Below are 10,680 nucleotides of genomic sequence, written 5' to 3'. Positions count from 1 at the left end.
CTGTGCCTCTGCTTGGTGCCGTTCCCTTGATCTACTTTTGAGGTTGTTCAGGTAAAAGGATGTCAACAATCCTTGAATATTAAGTATTTCCAGTTTCTTCCCCCTGGCAGAAGAAGTGGGGGCTGCTGGGTAGTATTTCTAATGATGCTCCAGCAATGAGGATTGTCATGGGGACCAGATGAGGACGACAGGTCGTCAAGACAACCTTATTAAATAGCTCCTGCTGGGGAAACATACAGAGAAAGCCAGCCAGGATTTTTTTTCCCCCCTAAACTGAAAAAAGGGATGATCTCTTTCTGCATTCATACAGTATGCTCCAGTATTGTATTGGCATCTCAGTTCAGTCTTTCAGGTAGCTTGCTTTATCTAGTTGCTCTAGATGTGTTGGGAATGATGACTCCCAGAATACTAACGTGACCAAAAGAATTCTGGGCATTGTAATTCTCAAAACCATTAGAGGGTACCTGGTAGTAAAAGACTGCTTATGATGGTGCTAAAAATGGCATTAGCCCTCTTTCTTTCTTCCCAGCACATGACTGGTTGGATTCCAACCCTCAGTGGCTGTGTTCACACAACATACTCAAGCAACTGCATTTGAACAACATGCTAAACTTGATTAGTTTCAGCTATGGCTGGGTTTTCTGCAAATTAGCAAACCCACTCTGTATGGTTTCATGTATAGCATAATGATTCCTTTCGGTAACAAAATTCAGGGCCTTTCCTCACTCCTGAATTGAAGTGCTCTCCACCTATCCTTGAATAGGCAGAAACTGATGCCAGTCTGAAATTTGCTGTCCCCTTTGATGATCCCTCTCCTGCCTCTATTACCTACATTTCAAGAGACTGCAGTCAACTGAGTTCCTTCCAGGATTTCAGATGATCGAACCTAACAGATTTTATAAAACTGGAGGCTGTCCCTGGACTGGGTCAGAAGAAGGGGGAAAATAAAGTTCTCTAGCTAAGGATGACTTAAGTCTGTCTCACTCAAAGGCTGAGGATGAGATGAAGGCAATCTCATGGGGACATGCCAGATGAAGGATGTTGCCCATGTGCAAGTGGGGAAGGGCCCTCAGCAAACAGCCTATAGGCAATCATTCAACTTGCATTCGACTTGCATTTCTGACCCAACAAAACTTAATTATCCTTTGACATTAGTGCTTCTCCAAAGCTTTCAGTGTAGCTCGACCATCAAAAAATAATATACACCCCTGGGAAGCCTGAGCTGAAATGCATGTATTTGTTGTGGTTTATTCGTTCAGTCACTTCCGACTCTTCGTGACTTCATGGACCAGCCCACCCCAGAGCTTCCTGTCGGTTGTCGCCACCCCCAGCTCCCCCAGGGATGAATCCGTCACCTCTAGAATATCATCTATCCATCTTGTATTGTATTATAATGTCTACATGATAATAATGTGCAACAATGCGTTGCAGTGAGGAAAATAGTTGGTGAAAACTGGGCATGTTACAAGAAATCTGGATAGATCCCTTGGAGGTAGTTGTTGTTATAATATCAAATCAAATCTTTATTATGGTCAAAGACCAGCATAGTTTTTGATATCTTCTGATGAGTTTCATGAACTTTTGAGTTACAGGCTACTCAGATCCAACAGTTTCCTGAACATGAACAGAATTACTCCAAAGAAAAGACTTACAGTGGACATCAAACCTTTTGTGAGAGTTCATATCTAGTTCTTTCCAAGTTAGACTTTAAACTTGGTTGAACAGTTAGGATGCTTCAGCCTTATTTATTTTATTTATAAAATTTATATGTTATGTTTTCACTGTTTAATGCAACAGTCCAAAAGCAGGTATTATGCATCTTTTATCACTACTAAAACCTGTTGCCTTCCCATTGAATTTTGACAACTCCTTATTCTTTTTCTTAAGAGAGAGAGAGAAAGGGAAAAAAAAGGTAAAATCATTTCAGTGGAAAACATCTGAAATATTTCACATAGGAATTACAAAAGCTTAAGATGATTAGAACATTTAAGAACATCAGTCTTATTAGGGACTTGAGTTTTTAAGATTAACTTTGAGCTTCAAGTACACTATTAAACACAACAACTTAAGGACAGCCTGGAATTTCTCAGCGAAGGAGCAAAGACACTCTTGGGTCTTTGTGCTAATTCCTAAACATTGAGGAATAAACTTAGGTGTCCATGTGATGATGGAAGAACAAGGATACATGCACAGTCAACCCTGACCTTTCATACTCATATCTTGACATTGGGCACAAGTATAAGTAGCGTGGCTTACACTGTTACATCATGACTCTCGTTTCATCACTTCCTCCCCGCTCCAGAGGTACAAAACATTTATTTCCATCTGCAACGGTCTTTTGCATGTCTCTCAATCTTCTGCCACAGAGCCACAAACTACATTTGCTCTGCTGTTTCCACATCCCGGTGCAAGAAGTGTACTGTGCAGACCTAAAAAAAAATGGGTTAATTCAGTAACCAGGTGGAAATGCCGCTCCTGTTTTTACTAGTATCCCGAAATCAGCCAAACAAAGCTGGTAAAAACCCTGGGTGAATAGGAAAGGATAGAGGGAGGAATAGAATGCCTCTGAGCATATTCTTACCCCAGATTTTTCCTCTTTCTTTTCTTTTTATCAATACCTGTACCAAGATCAGAGGTCCTTTCATGATAAAATCTATCTTCACCCACTCCTGAATTTTCTCTTTAAGCCACCTAATTTAGGGGCAAAGGCTTTGAAACAGGTAGGATCCAGAGATGTTTCATACTATGCAAATAGATTAGCATAGACCTAAGCCTTTCTCCTGTTCACCTTCTGGATTGGGACAGCTCAGTTCAAACACTGTATTTCTACCAGCCTTAACTTCTGATGAAGAAAGCCTCGCCTCACTTCATCAGGAGTGTGATGAAAATGACAGAGTTAAGTTATCAGAGAGAGCAGGGCTAAAACTCCTGGCTCTGTAGTGTGTGTGTGTGTGTGTGTGTTTGGCATCAGGTGGTTTGATCATCATGGGCAGTTTGCATTGTTTTGTTTAAAAAGAACTTTAAAAATCCAACACCAGACTCAGAGATCTGCTGTTCAATTTTGCTGGTGCCAATTTGGGAGGGGAGAGCCAGGTTGGTGTAGTGGTCAAGGCGCCAGGCTAGAAACCGGGAGATCGTGAGTTCTAGCCCCACCTTTGTCACAAAGCCAGCTGGATGACCTTGGGCCAGTCACACTCTCTCAGCCCTAGGAAGCAGGCAATGGCAAACCACTTCTGAAATCTTGCCAAGAAAACTGCAAGACTGTCCAGGCAGTCACCAGGAGTGCATCAAAAAATTGGGAGAGGATTTTGAGGCTGACCAGAATAGGACCGGGGGCTACCTACAGCTCTGTAGTTACTTGTTTCTGTTGTGGAGAATATTGCTCACACACAATATGCTGGGCTGGGAGATAAATCCAAAAACATTGGAAAGACAAACGATTGTCAAAGATCCACCTGGTTTGTTATTCTGCCATCTCTACCTTTTAAAAATTTCATGTTGTTTTTATTGTCATGTTTTCATGTTTTAAATCATTTGTAAACCGGTCTGAGTCTCTGGGAGTTGGGCAGCATATACACCCAATAAATCATCATCACCATCATTGACCAAAGGCATTCTGTAAATTACAAACATCCCCATTGTGGTTGGTGGTAGGGAAAAGCTTGCTGCTATATTTCTTCAAAAGGGAGAGCTGAGAATTGAGTTGGGAAATATAGAGGAAGCTTAGAGAAAGAAAGAAAGAAAGAAAGAAAGAAAGGTATTTTTGTAACAATCTCATATCCTATGATCCAGAGTGTGATCTTTTTTTATTATCCTCTCTTTCTCTCTTTCATCTCTATCTATCATCTCTGTCTATCTATCATCTATCTATCTATCTATCTATCTATCTATCTATCTATCTATCTATCTATCTATCGTGCAAATTTAGACAGCCATCCTTCTTGCAATCTACTCCAGGCAGTGAACAAGCATAAAATCATATGTAGTAGTAATTATGTTTATTTGGTCAATGACCAGCCCAAAATGGGACCCATTCACATTATTTATTTATTTATTTATTTATTTCTCAATTTTTTTGCTACCGCTCATCTCCCCCACACCCCAGAGGGACTGAGTGGTTCACAATAAGTTAATCAAGCCAACATTAAAATGGTAGTCATAAATAATGCATAAAATATAATACAGTACAATGTAAAATAGAAAAATAAAAATCCAGATGGCTATAAAAGATTGAAAATATGAGGGGAGCATTCTAAGGTCCCAGCCTGATGGAAGTTCAGGGTGTCCCCAGGATGTAGTCAAACAAAGTCAAATTAGGGACTACTATGGTGTGATTGAAGTTCTACCTAGGATTTGTATGTGTGTGTGTGTGCGCATTGCACATGCGACACTAAAAAAGCCACACACAAACCTGGTGGATTTTCAGTGGCACTGCTGTTGTGGCCACCATCATGACATTTGACCACACCCTGGGGAAACCCCTGGAAAAGTTAACAGAACCTGGTCTGTGTTTGATTTGCTTGACGAGCGTCTTTATTACTTGAGTGCAAATAACTTGCAACTGCAGAGGTATCTGTTTTATCCTAGCCATCGCCCAGGATTAGAGAAAGAATCCTAGTCCATTCCCAGATTAGTGGAGAACAGCAAGACAAGCTCCTTAGTTACACTCAAGGGCAATAAAGGTTACACCGGGGGACCCAGTGTGCATTGCACTGAAACAAATAAGACTTCGCACACCTGTATGCAAGATTTGGTAAAGATTGAGAGAGAAAAGTTCCCATTGCAAAGGCTTCAGAGAGTCCCAGGGTCAACATGCAGCATCATGGAATCTGCAGACCATCAGTCAGAATGAAAATGCCCCCATGGCCAAGGAGATTTCCTGATTTACGTAACAATAAAGCATGGCTCGGTTGATCTATTTTTATCACCTTCATAGACTGTGGCTTTTATCTCTTGGATGGACCACTTTCACCTCCAACTCACCACCCATGGAATTTGGAAGCCTGGCTGAGATTTGCAATCTGGAGCTCTTGAGGTATCGTCCAGCATTCCCAGTTCACACAGGAGGGCACTGTGGGAAATTGAAAGGGTAAGTTCCAGAACTGTAATGGGGATCATCATTTTAATGCCAAGAATGCCCCACAGCAAAGCTGTCTTGGAGGCATTATATAAGAAATAAGTTAATTAATTCAGTAGCGGGCAAGCCATCACCTGATGCTTGAGGTCCATCACATGGTTTGCCTGCTGTTGATTCTTGGCAGTTAAATGTAGGATTTTTGAGGATTATTCCTTCCGAAGGAATACCAGGGGTACTATAATGTTATCTAGCGTGTTTGATTTTATCTGTCATGGCTTCATCTCACAAGCAAGTAAACAAATGACAATTATGTGTGAACTATCCAGCCTGAAAATTGCAAAAATTGGATACAAAATTCTACCCAGCATGTTTCAAACCTTAAGGAACTTGAATAGGATTATTAATCCAGGGATCATATTTAAAGCTGTTTTGTACGTTTGGCTTCTGCTTGGCAAATCTCCACGATAGAAATCTAGCTCTAGAAAGGACAATTAGTAGATGAACCCTCCAAAGTTTCGGTAATGTTTTATCTTTTCTCTGCTGTCACAGATATAAGCAAATGTATTTGATTACTCAAGGAGAAGGCAAATCACATCACTTAAAAGGAAATGTTTTAATTCTTGAGAGATTTCTAGCAAGTGTGTGCATGTGGTAAAGATGGGAAGAACCACGCAAGCCTCTTTCTCTGATTAATTATGATTCATTATTAATCATGATTCATTATTCTGCCACAGTGTATATTGGGAAGTTTTCCCAAGTCATTCTTTTTTCCTCTACTTTGTTAAAAAATATATTTGTTCATTTAAATACTTTTCTTTTCCTCTGTTCTTGGATGGAAGCCTCTTGGTGCCCACCTGCTGTTCCTATTGTCACTGGAACTGAGTTGTCCCTGAGCATTCAAAAGCCACGCTTTGACCTATATGGAATTGAAGCTCCAGGCTTTTGAAAAAGGAGGGCATTGTGAGACCCTCCCCCTATCTTTTAACCTCTGCTAAGGCATGAAACAAAAGCACGCTCTGGGCAGCTTACAAAATGTAATTCTAAATTAAAGCGATAAAAATATAGACAAAATGAAACGAAACAGCCCGGCTTACAAACAACCATTAAAACAAAGCACAACAGCCCCCACCAATACCCATTAACCCCAGGCCTAGGACCAAAGCAAGGTTTTAAGGCTCTCCATAATCCAAGGAGAAAAGGAACCATCTGAATATTGCGTGTGTGTGTGTTGCTGTTCTAGAGGGCAGGGGCCGTGACAGAGGAGGCACACTTCCTAGCTGCCACAAGATGGCGACATTCAGTAGAAAGGACCTGGAGCTGACCCACTCTGCCCAAACATACCAGCTGGGCAGAAATATTGGAAGAAAGGTGGTCTCTCAGGTAACCAGGTCCTATGCCATAAAGGGCTGTAAAGATCCACAAGCATAGACAGGTGGTCAAAAGCCCCTTTCTACTGTTGCTTCCTAGCAAATGCTGAACGCTTTGGATGAGGTCTTCTCCATGCGCCGAACTTGGGACAATGGCATCTGTTCCTTTCCCTTAAAAAAGCTCTTTCAGATGATTGTGTCAAGCCAGGAATTGCCTATTATCTGCAATTTCTTCCCCACTACATTCTTGGCAGCCAAATATCTGGAAAGTATTTATCATTCTCGCCATCTCCCCGTTAACCATCAACATCTTTCTCTTAATGTCAGTATCTTTCTGGACTGTGTGGATAGTCTAAAAATACCATTTCAGAGAGTGAACCTACCATCTGTGGATCAAACAAGCATTTTGGAACAAACACCCAATGTTATTTTAAAGCACGTTGACCAGATCTCTTTCATCTTCCTAAAACAGCTCTGTTTCAACAAAGTGGTTGACAAGCAGTGTTTAACTCCAAATATATTTTTCTCAGAGGACTTTTCTTTCCCCTCATCTGAAGTCTTTTCATCAGCATATGCTGCTCTTGGATAGAATTCCAGCCTTGCCGCTGAAATGGCAAGCAGCTGAGAACATTTCAAATGGAGGACAGATCCATTTTTCACAGAGAAGGCTTTGCCTCGCGTTGAGAAAGCCAGGTACTCAAGGCACTGTGCCTCACTCAGATGGACCCACCCATGAAGTGGGACAGCAAAGCATAGTGGTATTGTGGGAACAAGATTGTCAGCTCTTTGAGTAGACGAAACAGGCGCAGTAGGGATTGCAAGAATACTCATTGTTGTAACGTTGAATACAGGCAGTCCTTGACTTACGACCATTTTTTTAGCAACTGTTCAAAGTTATGATGGCGTTGAAAAAGTGACTTACAACTGGTCCTCGCCCTTACAATGGTTGTAGTGTCCCTGCAGTCACATGATCAAAATTCAGGCACTTGGCATCTGGCTCTCACTTACAACGGTTGCAGCGTTCCGGGATCATGTGATTGCCATTTGCAACCTTCCCAACTGGCTTCTGACAAGCAAAATCCATGGGGGAAGCCAGATTCGCTTAACAGCCATAGCAAAAAAAGTAGTAAAATCAGGCATGACTCACTTAACAACTGCCTTATTTAGCAAGGGAAGTTCCAGTCCCAACTGTGGTTGTAAGTCGAGGACTACCTCTCACAGAATCTTGAAAGCCCATCTGAGTTTCCCTCTGTTCCATCTTATACTAAAGAAAATCAAGATGGGGTTATTTTGAGTTTCTTTCTCACACTTCCCCCTGCATAAGGACACTGTAATCTTTTCTCAAAAGTTTTCCCACCCCAGGGCTCTCTCATACTTCCCCAAGGTCAGCTCTACATTCCTTTGCAAAGGTGAAGGAAGCAACATCTAAGTTTGTTCCACATCATTTCATCATCCAGCTGGAGAAAAAATAATGCCCAACAAATAACAAACAGCCAGTTATATAACCATATCAACATTGCTGGCCACTGCATTTCAGGAAAGATCTCCTATTAATGAATAAGCATACTTTCCTTTATAACAGATCACTAGAAACCCATTCAGGATAGACTAGATCAGGAAACAGACATGACTGGAACTCGATTATTATGGGGTATAATAACAGATGCCTGAAAGTTTCCCTCTGTCCCCTCTTATAATAAAGAGAATCAAGGTAGAGTGATCTTGATTTTCATTCTTACCCCCTCCTCTTTCTCAGGGCTAAGCTGATATTTCCTTAACCACTCTTGTGGTTGTATTCCTTCTTGTATTCTTTATTCATCTCTGTATTCCTTCTTCAAGTTATCTCTGTATTCCCCTACACTAAGAATGGGCAAATAGTTGCATGCATGAACTGCTCCATGGATGGAACAGCCAGGACCAAGCGATCCATGTCCAGGACGAAGTGTTCTGCCCAGACCCAGACCTAGAATATGCATCAACCCAATACCTGAATGTTCTGGGTCCTCACCTTTGTGATGGGAGACAGCAGGGAAAGGGCAAAGCTGGTGGTGACTCACATAGGCTACAAAGAGAAGCTTTGAGATATTGGGAGAAGAGAGAGGTGGCCATGGATAGGGTGAGCTGTGCCACGTTTTAATTCCAGATCAAAAGGGAAGGGAAAGGAAAGTGCTGAGCTGATTGTTGAGTGGGCACATGGCCATGAGGAAGAGAAAGGGAGGGGCGGGCACCAGCCTTGTCCTGCTCCCTCTACAAGACCCATCTGATATTTATCTTAGTTGAAACCTGGACAATCAAGAGGTTCTGTGTTTTGGTCAGTCAGAACCACAACACATAAGAACTGAATTTCTGAGCCAGAATGTGGTTGCTCCAGGCCTACAGAACAAAACATATTTTCTTCATGCATACCTCATGAGATGACTCTCAGCCGACCAGTCGAGTTCCTAGCTTTTGCCTAATTTATGGGCTGGTTTTCACACCACCCTCTGTTCACCAAAGCACAGTCTTGTTGTCCCCACGCCCACCCCCCTCTGAAGCTTCACCATTTCACACTGCTGGAAAGTCGGTTTCCCACTGCTGGGTTTACAACTACCACCATTTTCATTCTCTCTTGCTGTTAACGGTCTAAGTACAATCTGATCAGAGCACCATGCAAAGCTCAGTGAGGTCACTAGCTGACTGCTGCAGATAACACCTTTCTTTTCTGGCCACAGCTGCAGAAGCTGTTGAGAAGGTGGCAGACCCCATGGTGGGGATATATTTATCCTGGCAGAATAGCCTGCTATGCCTTCGCTTCTGAAGCAGGAACTCTTAGGCACAAACAGCTGCTCAACATGAGACACCAGGATGATATGGAAGGATAACATGATTTGGGTTGGATTCATGGCACGTGGGCAAAGACGCTGGGCACTTTCACCCAGAGATAAAAATTCATTTTGTCGCTTCTTTGCCTGTCCTCGAGATAGGTTATTTATTTGTAAATAAACAAATATTAATTACGGAGATGAGCACCGCCCCCTAGAGTCAGACACGACTGGACTTCATGTCAAGGGAAACCTTTACCTTTACCTACAGTGCTTCTATATCGGCAAGCTCAACAATGGCTCATAATTATAAGAATATACAATCAAGCCACAAATGCACCCTTTAAAAAAAAAAAAATGACCTGTTTCATTTATCCAAATTGCAATAACATTCACATGCAAAGCAGATCATTCAGAAACTCCAAGCAACATGAGCCACCCCCAATTTGAGGGATGAAAAAGTCAGTGCTATAAGTAATCAGTTCTCCAAAGCCTGGTGGAATAATATAGCCTTAGCTGCCTTCCTAAAGGATAATAAAGTGGGGGTGGCCATGGGAGGCTGTTCTACGAGGATGGGAAGCCACCAAGCTCTTTCTCCTAGTTCCCATCCCACACATTTCTCAGAGGGATAAACCTGGAGCACCCCTTCCCTGGTTGAAGGAGAGGTCTGAAGGAAACCAGGAGCCAAACTATATAGGCCTTTTGGGAGTAAAGCAAGCCCTTTGAATGGTACTGGATCAGGGTCCTGTGGTTGAGATAATTCTCACTTACCAGCCTGCAGATGGCCACATTTTGGCCCAATTGCAGTTTCTGTATACAGCAGGTCCCTGGTTTAAGAATGTCCTGGTTTACAGAGAGCTCCTAGTTAAGAACAGACTGCCGTAAGAACGGACTATTATATTCAAAATTCAAGTTAAGTGCAATGTTTTGGGTTAAATACACAGTGCTACTTTGTGTTTTATTATGTTTAGGATGTTTTAGTGTATTTGGAAGTGTTTTTTAAGCATTTTATATGCATAGAAAGGTAAAATGAATACTATACAGTATATTAAGACAAACATTTGACTAACTGATGCTAAATAACTGTTCCGACTTATTTAGTCGGAACAAATTCGACTTGAGGACAGACTTAGGAACAGAACTCGTTCTCAAACTGGGGACCTGCTGTATAGCTTTCCAAGGCAGCCTTAATTAAAATGCATTGCAGCAATTCAGCTTTGAAGTGATGCCATGCCACTAAGACATCCTGGTCCTAAAATGGCTGCAACTGGCACATCAGCTGGGGCTAGGCAAAGGTAGGTAGAGGTAGAAATTAAGTTTATGGGTAAATATTCAGTTTAGTGCTTTGATCACATTTCCAAATTGAACTGGCTTACTGAGTCAAATTGGATGCGTCTGAATGGATTTGGATGTTCTATGGCATGCTTAGAAATGG

The sequence above is a fragment of the Candoia aspera genome, chromosome 11 (genome assembly GCF_035149785.1).
Source record: "Candoia aspera isolate rCanAsp1 chromosome 11, rCanAsp1.hap2, whole genome shotgun sequence".
NCBI classification, from domain to species: Eukaryota; Metazoa; Chordata; class Lepidosauria; order Squamata; family Boidae; genus Candoia; species Candoia aspera.
Note: the sequence above shows the minus strand (reverse complement) of the source record.